The 13,358-nt window shown below is 37.0% G+C and overlaps 1 protein-coding gene across 1 annotated transcript in view; it reads right to left on the bottom strand.

The window, feature by feature from the left end:
- LOC118193658 (cubilin-like) overlaps positions 1-13,358 on the bottom strand; it is a 435,777-nt gene that overhangs the window by 316,955 nt on the left and 105,464 nt on the right. The gene's annotated exons all lie outside the window — the stretch shown is intronic.

Below are 13,358 nucleotides of genomic sequence, written 5' to 3'. Positions count from 1 at the left end.
TGTAGATATCATCTTTTGAAATAATATGGAAGTCTCCAGTTGTGGTTTTTTAAAGTTCTGCTATTAAAATCATGTCGTTTTAAAGCTAAGGATTAGTTTTAGGAAAGAATAACTTGTTATCAGGCTAGGCTGAGGCTATTGAGAAATTTAAGAAATTTCTCGAGACGTCGATGGCCATAGGTCCGCTTTGTCACATGACAGCGATTGTTTAAAAAACACCTGAATCATTATTCATAACTGTACTATTCATGAAACCAAGAACAGTAAGCTCATTGTAAGAAAAGGTTTAATGAGGCTGAAAGAAAATTTTCTATAGATAAACTAACCGTAAACATATTAAACGCATCATCTTAACTCCGTCTTCGTAAGCTCGTTGCAGATTAACGTTTTCTGGACATAATTCTTTACTTCATAAATTAAAAACGGATAATTTTCATGCTCCGCCTTCGATGCCTGTACTTAAGGCAAGGGGGTGACTATTCACTTAGATAAAGATAGGCATAAACATAGGCATTCCTAAATTTTGATGAAGATTACATTACTCATGGTAGAGACTGATTTACATAAGGGTGCCAGCAGCTTTATTCAAGCCGGGACTATTTGCTTGTACAAAGATATTCACATGGGCGTGACGGCATCTTGTTGAAGATTGCATTCTTGATGGTATAAATATACGGTCACGATGGTTCCAGCATTCTTGTAACCAACTCCTAAATTTATGCGAATTGAGAGCGCCGATAGGACCAGCCCCATTCATTCCTGATTGAGAATGCCAAATCTAACGAAAACATAGAGAGGTTGAGAATTATAACCCTTTTCTTTACTAGAAACTGCTAGAGAAGAGTAGCATTATGTGATTGCGCAAGGTGCGAAGCAAAAACCCCTCATTATTATTGAGCTTTTTTAGGCCTAACGCGCTGAAATTTCTTCAGCATTATGTCTTTATGGAGTTCAGCGTCTGCTCCTCTAGAATAAATTCCTTGTAAATTATTGCTTTCCATTCAGGAAAGGTTACCAATATGATTTTGCGATAAATTTTCTCCCAACCAAGCAGATGATTGCCCTTTCGTGCCAAGATCATAACCAAAGAAAAACGTATTATCTCTAGACAGAGTTTATTTGAAAAAAATTCATCATCTCCCATTTGGATCAAATCATGACGTACAGAAATTTGATTTTTGTTCTGTTCGCCATGTGTTATAAGGGGTATAACGAGAAATATTTTTTTCTTTCCTGAGGAATAGTCGCAGCAGTTTTATGAGCTGTGTTTTTACTGATGTTAAGACTGTCATTTGGACAGAAAGATAAAGATTTTCAGCAACAATTTTATAATTTTTTCAATGTTGTCAGTCTCGGAGGACCCAGCATTAATGTAATCGATTCCCGGATGTAATCTAACCAATTCCCTGAGTGCACACTATTAAGCTTTTTTTTTTTTAATTCCATCGACGGGATCCAACAAGCTGAAGAGCACCTAACTCAGTAGGTCAGCTGTTCTGTAGGTGGCGAAAAGAAAAGAAAGTCGCTACTGAGAAGGACGACCACTCGTGATTGATTTGCAACATCTTCATATCCATCACGAAACTTCATATCCATCACGAAATCCTCCGAACCACTGAAAAATATTGGTATTAATATGTTAGTGCTTGATCGCCGTATAATAACACATTTCAAATGTTTCCTTTGTTGCTTTTCCCCTTGACGGGAAATCCTTATTGCTATTCTTTATTGAGCTTTCGAGACCAGGACAGCAGGTACTCGCTGGCTCAAAGCAAACAGTTAAGAGCGTGAAAAATGTCTTCCGCAAGCATCACTTCCGTCTGTAAGCATATATGATATCTGAGGAGACGCAAGTTGAGATTCCGTAATAAATGTCATCATTTGCCATTTAACGTGTTTGCAGAAATTTATCGTAAAAAATCAGTCTTGAAACTTTTAGAGTCACCATATATAGATGCAAAGTTCTTTTAAAAGATTATAGAGCTAAATACCTTTCTGTATCTTAAATCACGGATCGTAGATCCATACTTTCAATGTAAAAATGAATTTAATAATGTAAACTAGGAAACTGGGGTTATTTTTATTATTATATGACGCCTTTTAAGAAAAATATGCGTACGTAAATTTTCACACGGGGCTGTTGGCAACAAAAAGAAATGTCAGTGAGAAAGTATCCTCTTCAAAGTTATACTAGTGCTGCGCCTCCATTCTCGGAAGAAGATCAAAAACATCTCTTCTTTCCAAAATGAAATTTTAAGTGACCGAATAAAAGTGTTGCTAAACATAACTATTCGTATTACCCTTTCGAGAGCAGATTTCTAAAGGTGACATTTTACATTAAATACCCTTAACTTTATTTTTAAATTACCGTCTGCAGAAAGGCTAATCTTCGAAATTTTACATTTATAAAATATTTTCAATTCCTGTACTTTTTGCAACTTTTACTTCATTTATAGGTAGGAAATGCTAATTTTATTTATTTATATTTTTTAGTATATATATATATATATATATATATTTTTTTTTTTTTTTTTTTTTTTTTTTTTTTTAGAAATTTCGAATAAACGTTTAGCCCATCTACAAATTATGAAAGTTTCTTTTTCAGCATTAATCTTGAAAATCACGATACTCCCTCTTCAACCCCGGCTTAAAAATATTTTGGTTATGTAAGGCAGTGGGCCACCCAGACGGAAAAATGATTAGTGTGTGTGTGTGATTATGGCAAAGCTTCGAGGGCTATCTGCCTAAGGGAAAGGATGCCTTCGTGGAGGACTTTCTAAGGGAAACTGGCTCGTATACACGTTACACATGGGGAAAAACCACGAAAACACCCATGCAGCCAGTCCGTTCGCGTGATTCGAACCTCGGACCGAACTACCAGTGTTCAGCGACTTTACCATTCGGCCGCTGGTGGGCCAAATGGTTAGCGACTCTGATTGCCATTTCGAAGGGCCTGGGCTAGAATTCTGAAGAAGGCACGGATGTAATTTGTCCGTCCCTTCATAAGAGGCAACAGTGTCCCACCTATTGAGGTGCCTCCAAAATAAAGAGACCACCGCTTCAGCCCTTAACAATGGCCAACACCTATAAACTGTGACGAACGTGCATTTATCCATGGCGGCCCGTAGAGCAATCACAATACATCCGATGGTTCAGTTTTTCTAATGCTATTTATTATTCGTTATATTCACATATTTACAACTGTCCTATTGTTAGGCGGACTACCTTCACAGAAATCATATTGCCTATTCAAACGATATTTCGTTTCTACTTACATGCATTGCGCTACTGCCAAGCAGCGCCCTCTACTTCTCTCTTTACAACATAAACTGTTAAAATCCACCATTGGTGGAAAAAAGTAAGACAGGTTTGCTTGATAATTGTTCTCGATCCTTTATTTTCAATATTTTAGCAAGCTTAGAAATTGTTTTCATTAATGGTCAGAAATTTAAAATAGTTTCACCTTTCGTGATTTGAGTTTATTTTTTTTTAATATTCAATATATGCAACATTGAAAAGTATAGTTTACTTTACATGGAAGAACCAATCTAATTCGTAATTCAACCAATCTAATTCGTACAGAACCAATCTAATTCGTAATTCATTGTGATTTCTTTTTCAAATGGCTATTGCAATTTGGAATTTTTATTGAATTTTAATAGCTTGCCAATTTGTGTATTGCAGCTTTCATTTCTTATTTTGCTGCGCTGCTTTGTTTATACTGTTATTTTAGTTGTGGATTTATTTCTAACCGGTGTGTTAATATCAATACTTTGCTAAATTTTAAGCTCAAAACCTTTACAAACAGCAGCATTTTTCATTCTTAATGAAGCCTTTTAATAATATTTTTTGCTTTAATTCTTGTCTTATCAAATATTATGCACATAAATAAATAAAATAATACCTTTGACATAATACGCCTCAGTCCTCTATTGGAGATTGCATCTTGTCCTGATCCAATAAACTGATCAACCTAAATTAAGGAAATAGTCTTGTTTTTATACAATAACATTTTTGGGAACATGAGAACATTAATTTACCAAAGTAATGAAGCATTCGATTCTTTAAATTATGGGGTTATAATTTAGCTTACCTTACTTGCAATATCAGTTATATTTTCCTCCAGTGCGCTGACTCTTAATGTCAAATCATTCAGCGTTTGCAGTTTATTGGTTAAATCAGTCACTCGATTTACTAGACGTATCTAAAATTAGATTTTAAAAGCACTTAAGTAAACAGTGTTTACAATACAAAAACATCTTGAAAATATGCAACACAAAACGCAAAAACAGATAGATGGCAAGCTTTAAATAGGGCACCTGAGAGCTGCTTAAAATTGCAGAGTCTGACACAATATTCATGGCTCAAACAACTCCTTATATTAAAAAAAATTGTGAATTAAAAATTACCAAAAAATTCTTTGCATATTATTAATCCATTTTTAACTATTTGTTATGAAACTCTTAACAATTTCTTGTGCAATACTAGTATTCCAAGGAACGATCGATAGCTAGAGTAGAATCTCAAATACATTGGTACTTCGGTATACGTCACTAATCCAGACGTAATCCTTGGGCCATTACTCTAGATATAGTCCTTGGATCCATTAACGCAGACGTAATCCTTGGACCATTACCAATCTAGATGTAATCATTAGACCAATACCAATCTACATGTTTGGTATAAGTTTAAATATCTGGAATGGATCCTTATATCTTGGACCTATCCAGATGTAATTCTTGGACCATTAATCCAGGCGTAGTCCTTGGACCTATACCAATGCAGATGTTTGGCATAAGTCCAAATATCTGGAACGGTTCCTTGAACCTTATATCTATCCAGACGTAATCCTTGGACTATTAATCCAGACATAATCCTTGCATCTATGTTTAGTACAGGTCAAAGGATTTGGAACGGATCTATGGACCTATTCCAAACGAATTTATCTAATAAGAAATAAAGAGAAAATAATTATTCTGCTGTAATAAAATATGCTATTATTTTGACACTGTTTAATACTAAAATACAAATCCGATGAGTGCAATATATACTATGCATAAATGAAGCACTGCCAGCATTTTTAACATGCTCCAATGCCTCTGATCTTTGTTTGGTAATCGACTGCGCCCTTTCGCAACATTAGCGGATTTAGTAGTGTCTTTGTGTTTTCCGAATTGTAGACACCATCGTATTTTGCCTACTATATGCAATAATCAAGTCCCAGATAGGATGCCATCTTCACACGCTTCAATAAGCTGTTTTTTCACCTCCGTGGTGATCCTAACAATTTTCTTCGTTGCTTTGCTCTTCTCATTAACTTTCCTGAACCTCATTGTTAATGAACTTACAAAACTTTAAAAGCACAAAACATTCAAACGCACAAAATCTCTTGAAAATTCAGAACTGAAGTGCAATTTGTTTATTGCATAGTAAGGACAGGCGAACTGAAGTTCATGGACAGTTGTAACACTGTCAAAGGTAAAGAGGTGAACAAGTAACTGGCGTCACTTTATAAAGAGGTGAACAAGTAAGGATGCTCAAACATCCTCAATCTTTGAAAAGCTCAGTTGTGACTCGTTGAACTCGAGTAATACTTCTAACGTATGTCGTATACCAAGCAAAGTTTTTTGCTTCCAAATAGGACGTATACTAAGTTGGACGCATTTTAGAGTGGAAGTTTAGCGAGGTACCACTGCATCTAAATTGAGTGGCACAAGGGTGGGTTCCAGACTTCTGCAGTAGAGCCTAGATTACCTGAACTGACTTTCTATAGCACATTTTCATATTTATATAAACGATTACCTCAAGTAAACCAATTAGTATTGAGCATTATGTTGATTGTTTCTGCTTTACAAAATCTTATATTGTCCAGGTGCGAAAACTGAAATATAACTTAAAAAGAAGGGTGAAAAGAATTGCCGGTGAATGTAAGAACAGTAATTTCGATTGATCTTAAGACATCCGATAATTAAACTACGAGGACTAGAGGAATAATTATCATAAGATTTCGAAAGACTTAGCCTACGATTTATATTTTGTTTCCAGACTCTTCTCGGAATTTCCTTCTCTGATATATTTTCAAACAACTTTTAAACAGCTGTAGACTAATAGTTTGGATAATCGAATTTTTAGTTTAATATTTTCATTCATAACGATTCAGGCATTGAGATTAAAATGTATTGAGTATTGAACAACTCGAGCACTGAAAATAGCATATGATTGTTGTTATTCAATAATTCGGATGAGTAAATCCTACTCCTGAAATTTCAGATTGGGTTAGCTATTAATAAAGCCATAAGCTAAAAAAATCTAAATTTGAAATAAAAGCTCAGTATTGAAGAAGATATGAAACCATTTTAATTGGTTAACTCAGGGGAAATTACTATTATGGCAATAAATAGTTATCCAAAGTCTAACCGAGTGCATTTACTTTCAAAATCCTAAATTTTACCAAGAAAATGTTTTTCAGTTTAGTCCATTTCCAAAGCAAACTACTAGGAAAAAGCCTGGATTACTTGAGCATTTAAGTAGATGATTTAGTAAAAATATAGAAATGTTCCAATTTGTTACTCTCTGATAATTAACCCTTTTGACTATTCGCCAAACGAGCGTTTGACCACAGCCAAACGAGCACCAAACAATATCCCTTCTTTCAAACTATGGCCCATCAACGGCCAAGCGGTAAAATCGCTGAACACTGGTATTTCGGTCCGATGTTCGTATCCCACGAAAGGACTGGCTTGCATGCGTGTTTTGTGGTTTTCGCCATGGTGTGTGTGTGTGTATTTAATTATGGCAAAGCACACTAGGGCTATCTGCCTAAGAGGAGGGATGCCTTTCGTGGAGGACTTTCTAAGGGAAACTGGCTCGTATACACGTTACACATGGGGAAAACCACGAAAACACCCATGCAGCTAGCCCGTTCGCGGGATTCGAACCTCGGACCGAACTACCAGTGTTCAGCGACTTTACCGCTCGGCCGCTGGTGGGCCGGTTTTCGCCATGTGTAATACGTGTACGAGCAAGTTTCCCTTAGCAAGTCCTCCACGAAGGCATGTCTTCTCTTAGGCAGATAGATGAATGTTTTGCCGTAACCACTTAACTGTATAACAGCGCATGTATAACTGTATTTACTGACTGTGCATGCATAACTGTGTACCTTTGTATAAGTATGATTAGTGCATCACGCAATTTAGCATTCTGTGCGAATAAAAATATTGTATGAATATTGTGTATAAATATTGTAGTGTATTTAGCATCCTGTATAAATAAGGGAATGTATAATAATGTAATATAATAATGTAATACATATTTTTGCACACTGCAAGTACCAAATAATGTAATTCCGTGCACATCTATGCACCCCTGAATTTAACATAACTGTGTAACAGTGCATGTATAAGCATTCCGTATGAATGACGCGATGTATTATTTAGCATTCAGTAAGTATTAAATAATGTAACTTCGCACGCATAACTGTGCTCTTTTGGATATCATATAACTACGTTACTGTACACATATAACTGTATTGAACAACTGAACATGCATATCTGCATACTTTGGAAATGTACGAATAATGTACTGTATAATATAGCACTCAGTACGAATAAGCATTTTGCATGAATAATGTAATGTATTCAGCATACTTTATGAATAATGTACTGTATAATTAAGCAGACTCTAAGTACCATGTAATGTTACTCCGCACGTATAACTGTACCTTTCAATATTATTTAAATGTATAACTGTATTATACCATGCGCATGCATAACTGTCAATACAATGTATGAATACTGTAATGCACAATTTAACTTCCTGTATCAATAAGCATCAATATCAATGTAAATATCTACTGCCCATGTATCACTAACGCATTGCATTTTGTTCCGCATGTTAAACGTAATGTGCCTAGGTGCGTTCATGTTAAAATAGTGCGTTTTGATTCTCATGTGCTCTCATGTATTTTTCGTTTTCTTATATAAGTTTTATGTGTTTAACGTAATGTGTGTGTTTAACGTAAAATTTATATATGTTTTATGCTTTTTAATGTTGTATTGTGTGTACTTTGTATCATACACTGTTATGTTTTGTATATTATGTGTTGAACTGTGTTTATTCTATGTGTATTTATTTGTCATGTATTGCAAATATGTCTGCTTAAGCTGCATGTATGACTTATCATTAAGATGCCAAATAGCATGTCTACCAAGTATCCATTGTATGCTTACTAATCAAAATAAGTTTGTTCACGTGGCCTGTTTGGCCACGTGAACAAACTTATTTTGATATCTCAATAAACTCCCAGTGCGGGCCTCTTGCTGCTCCAGGGAGTTGTTGCCTATAGGTAGGGAAAGGCGTGGGACATATGCCTGTTTACCTCTGTTAAACATCAGGCGTCCCCGTCCTCCGTCACCTGTCACCTGGCGTAACCAAATAAGCCAACAAAACTAGCCATTTGAATTCCATTATAATCTCCATACATGTTCTACAATTCTCAATGTTTGAAGTCAACAGATTCAAACTTCGCATTCTATTTATTGTTTTCCATAAAATTTAAAATCCTTATGAGTTGATAGCTGAAAGTGTCTACGCTGCTTTAAAATTTGATAAATATTTCAGTTTTAATGTCCAACTCCTCTACTTGTTTGAACTTTTACCGATAGAGAAAATATTAACTTTCACAGAAACCTGAGATTCAGGCAATGCTTGAATATTTTAAGCTTAGCATTTCAAGTAATTGCATTGGATTAGATTTTAAACTAATTTTAATTTGCTTCTTGAATTAACAATGAATAACTTTCATGTGTTATAGCTGTGTATGGTTATATATACTAGTAGCTTACTTTGTTTATGCTTATAGTTTGTGGGGATTTCTATTTAATTTTAATTTAACCATTTAAATTTACGTTCTTTCCTGTAAGCCTTCATTCTCCTAATTGTCAATGCCAGAATATTTAAATTCGGAAGCGCGCGTGAAGTAATTCAAATTCTACTTTGAGAAGGAAAGGTTTAAATACCGAATTCTAGAAGGGAAATTTAAAGGGTTAGTTAAAGGCTGTCACTTCGTAACGTGAGTTTCTGGTTCTGCTTTTATTGCTGGTTAAAGTGGCATCACAGCTATTACTTTGCTGCCGCTAATATTTCGATGCGGTTTTAGGTAACCGGATTATCTGAGCCCTGTAGAGTAATTCTACTGCTGGTTAATATCTTCGAATTTTTTGTTTAGTTCTTGTTATTTGAGTTACGCCCGAGCGAGGCGTAATGTGCTAGCGTCAAGTAGACGCACTGTGAGTTTTAAATAGTTTTAATCTAAGTTTTTTATTTAATTTAAATAGTTTTAAATAGTTTTAAAGAGCTCTTTTAACCCTTTCTTGTGTGGTTCTTATACGTACTTCGGCTATCACATAAACAAGTAGATATTACAAATTCTTCTAAGATGAGCTTATTTGCAGAAAATTCTAATTCGAAATTTGTATGTTTTAAAGTTTGGACAGCTTCGGGGAATAGCTGCTGTTGCTGACATTTAGTGCTATATGCGTCTGAAATATTAAAAAATAAATTTCTAACGTTTTCAGTTCCTTTCTCGGATAGAGCTTTGATGGCAATGTATTAAGCGTCGACTTTTATAGAATACCTACTCATTTTAGAGAATGCCTGGCGCTTCTAAGTAAAGTACGAAATGTGAGAATTATTATATACATCCATAGGCGTTGTACATGATACCTAGGCATTCTACAGAGTAAAAAATGGTACTTAGGCATTCTACAGAGTGAAAATGGTACTTAGGCATTCTACAGAGTGAAAAATGGTACTTAGGCATTCTTCAGAGAGACAAATGGTTCTTAAACATTTTACAGGGGGGAAATTGTACTTAAGCATTCTACAGTGTGCCAAATGGTACTTAGGCATTTTACAGAGTGAAAAATGGTACTTAGGCATTCCACAGAGTGAAAAATGGTACTTAAGCATTCTACAGAGTAACAAATGTTACTTAGGCATTCTACAATGTGAAAAATGATACTTCGGCTCAGGCAAACTCGATGAGTTTTCGCAAAGTGGGTTCCCGCGTTACAACGCTATCCCGGGATAAGAGGTGTGCGATTTTCGAATCTTTGATCGTCGAGCAGTTGGATAGAAAATTCGAGCACAATGAGTTCGTAACAAGAACCGATGATATGAGTCCTGAAGAAACACCAGTAGCTGATATGCCTTAGACGGAGATAAGTGTGCAATGGCGTAGTAAAGAAAAAATTGCCTATCGCTAGTCTGAATAGGAGTCCCTGTGACCACTCATCATAGTACAAATAAGTAAACATAAATACATAACATTCCATAGGTAATTAAATAATACATAATAAGGAAAAAATACATAAGACATAAAGTAGGAAATATGTACACTATATACAGAAATTAATTCAGGCGGCGAGTCAGTTCAAATCAAATCAAATCATAAGAAATTAAATCAAAACAAATCAAAACTCAAGTAAGGGAGAGTGTTTACATAAGTAGATTATAAAAAAATGTATTAATTTAGGTATCTTAGTATCGCAAGCGGCCACTTGCTATTAATGTCAAGTGAGTAATCATAGTGAGGCACAGGTATTGAACTATTGTTTACATTAGGAATATTATAGAAAAATTTTTCTGCAAGGAGTGCGAAGTAATTTGAAATAGTTGGAATTTCCAACTCCTCATGAATGGCCTTATTTCTTATGAACCAACGACTTCTGGAGAGTTGTCGAAGCGTAACATTCTGCAAGACTTGCAGTTTATTAATATTGGTATGGCTGGTATATCCCCAAACAGGGCAGGCATAAGAAAGTATGGGACGCAAAAGGGTTTTGTAAATGAGCAACTTATTATCAATAGAGAGAACGGAATTCCGGCTAATTAATGGGGTAAGTGTTCGTTTACGAGCACGGAACTTGGCAATAAGCTGTGTAATGTGTGGGGTCCATGTGAGTCGCCTATCTAAAGTAATGCCTAGGTATCGGGCTTGCCTAGTCCACTGTACTGGAGTATCATACATGATGATGCAATCTTCCGAGTCAATGTTTACTCTTTTCGTGAACCAGATCGCCTCCGACTTGTCCACGTTGATCTTAAATTTCCAGGCAGTGAGCCAGGACTCGAGTGTGTGGATGTGCGCTTGTAGTGCTTGTATAACTGGACCAGGAGATGCATTTTTTGAGAGGATTGCCGTGTCGTTGGCGTACATAGCCAGGGTGGTGTGTGGTGTTTGTGGGATGTCGTTCGTGTAGATATTATAGTAGATGAGCCCAAGGAGGCTCCCTTGTGGGACCACAGCCCTGATAGCCGTGAGGTTGAGTATGTGTTGTTTACACGAACGACAAAGTGTCTATCCTTAAGATAGGAGTATGTGATGGCTGTAATGTAATCTGGGAAACCCAGGGAGATAATTTTGTGCATGAGGCCCTCCAGCCAGACACGATCAAAGGCCTTAGCTACATCAAGGAAGATGGCACCTGTGGTCTGCCGCTCCTGCAGTCCTTGAGAGATGTATTCCGTCACCCGGTACAGCTGGTGGACAGAGGATTGTTTCTTCCTGAAACCATGTTGTTGTGGAATGATGACATTTTTAAGGTCCATGTAGACTTGGAGTCTTGTCAGGATGATGTGCTCCGCCACCTTGCGGAGCGAGGACAGAAGACTAATTGGTCTGTAGGAGGCTGGTTCTGCAGGAGGCTTTCCAGGCTTGAGGATAGGTATAATAAATGCAGTCTTCCAGAGCATTGGGTAATGTCCCAGTCTTAGCATGTCGTTGATGATGGATGTAAGTTTCAGCAGCATGAGGATTCCCATACATCCGATCATCTTGTTAGAAATCTTGTCTATGCCAGGGCTTTTCTTAACCAGAAGTTTTTCGATGTAGCCATAGACCTCTGAGGGTTTGACAGGAGTAATGTTGTTCGTGCGTGGCTTTGAGAGGAATTCTGTTAGTGTGGTGTTAACAAGGTGTTCTGTATGAGGGTGAGAAATGTTGTTTGTGCAAAATTGAGAAGCATAGTGATCAGCTAGTGACTCAGCTTTCTCAATTTCTGTGAGGGCAATATGTTTAAGGGCGGAATATTGGTGTGGCATCTCTTAAGCTTAGCAGTCGCCTTCCATACAGAGCTTTGATCTGCTGAAAGGGAAGTGAGATAGTTGGTCCAGCCTCGTTGTGTATGTTGGTGAGTACGAGTCCTGACCAGATGGTTCAGTCTGTTAAGGGTTGTCTTGTCAGCCGGGAAACGATATCTTTGCCAAACCTTTCTGGCAGCATTTCTTTCCTGGATGAGCTTCTTCAGTTCAGAATCTGTTGCCTTGTGCCTGTGAGAGACTGGAGTGCTGTTTGCATCCAGGGCAGTAGTTAAGTTTGTGGTGAATTCTTGGACCAAAGCATCTAACTCATCACCCGTGGTGGCTGTTGGAATGTGTAGTGGGGTGTTGTTTAAGGCTTTGGCATATCCCGCCCAGTTAGTAATAAAGGCCTTTTTGTGTGGTGTGCTACAGACAGAGGTCCCCACCTGTATCATGACCGGGTTATGATCAGAGGATAACTCGGTGAGAGTTTGAATAGATCTGTGGTGGCAGCCTTTTAGAAAGAAAAATCCAAGACATTAGCTGATCTGGCATTGTAGCGTGTTGGGGTGTCTGGAGCTGCAATGGTAACACCTGCCTCAGTAGCAAATCGGTGAATTACAGAGCCTAGGTAGTTTGATCAATTGCAGTTCCATGCGCGGTGGTGTGCGTTGAAGTCTCCGCCAATAACAGTTTTTCTGTTAAGTTGGAATAGCGCTTCAAAATCCTGCGCAATATTTGCTTGTGATCTTTTGTTGCTGGGTATATAGGCAGAGATAACAGTGAGTGGGTGTGAGGTGAGTGTGGTGACTGTGATAGCTATGGCTTCGAGGCCTAAAAGCTGTGGCAGTGTTGTGTGGTGGTGGGTGATGGAGCGCTTGACGAGGATTAGAAGTCCACCTCCTGGATGGCTATTATTCCTCTCACGGTCGAGCCTGTAGACACAGTAGTTGGCAATCTGGACGTTCGTGTGTGGACTAAGCTTGTGTTCCTGTAGGAGTAAAATGTCCGGACAGTGCTCATTTACAAAAATGCGTAGTTCATCAAGTTTGTGGAGTAATCCATTTGCGTTCCATGTTACAATTATAAGATCATTAGTCATAATTACTCATTATTAACTAGCCCGTGAATTTCTTCTAGTATGATGTGCAAAACCTGGATCTTGTCCAGAATGTGTTCACATTTTCTGAGTTCGGGCATTTTACTTTTGTAAACATTGATTATTTTACTTATGTTACATCCAAAAATAGTTTCAATTTCTTTCATGATATTCATTA

Source organism: Stegodyphus dumicola, chromosome 11 (genome assembly GCF_044657685.1).
Source record: "Stegodyphus dumicola isolate Sdum_Otavi_A_Nest chromosome 11, ASM4465768v1".
NCBI classification, from domain to species: Eukaryota; Metazoa; Arthropoda; class Arachnida; order Araneae; family Eresidae; genus Stegodyphus; species Stegodyphus dumicola.
The sequence above is the reverse complement of the archived record's forward strand: the minus strand, read 5'-3'. Positions and strand labels throughout refer to the sequence as shown.